This window comes from Trichechus manatus, unplaced genomic scaffold (assembly GCF_000243295.1).
Source record: "Trichechus manatus latirostris isolate Lorelei unplaced genomic scaffold, TriManLat1.0 scaffold00113, whole genome shotgun sequence".
Lineage (NCBI taxonomy): Eukaryota > Metazoa > Chordata > Mammalia > Sirenia > Trichechidae > Trichechus > Trichechus manatus.
The window spans coordinates 4,591,520-4,591,824 of NW_004444049.1; the positions used below are offsets into that span (position 1 = coordinate 4,591,520).

Genomic DNA, 305 nt, shown 5'->3' on the forward strand with positions numbered 1-305 from the left:
GATAAAATCCTACACCAGATCCCTTTCCTTGCTCAACACGTCCCCAACTCACTACTCCTACTTTTTTTATTTTCACAAATGTTATAAAATTAACAAAAATATAAAAATAAGATTCACTTACAATCCTGCCACCACAACAAACCAAATGATTTCCATGCTCTCTGTCCCCCTCCAGTCCTTGTCCATAAACGTGTCATTTATGCATGGCTTCATGGCCCTCACAGCCCCACCCCTGTCTCAGGAATCTGACTGACCACATTCCCCAGATCCAACAGACCGAGCTTCCGTGGGGCTTTACCACGTGC

General features: G+C 44.3%; 1 protein-coding gene across 1 annotated transcript in view; it reads left to right on the forward strand.

The window, feature by feature from the left end:
* The window catches only part of SPTBN2 (spectrin beta, non-erythrocytic 2), a 41,396-nt gene that overhangs the window by 16,348 nt on the left and 24,743 nt on the right, over window positions 1-305 (forward strand). The gene's annotated exons all lie outside the window — the stretch shown is intronic.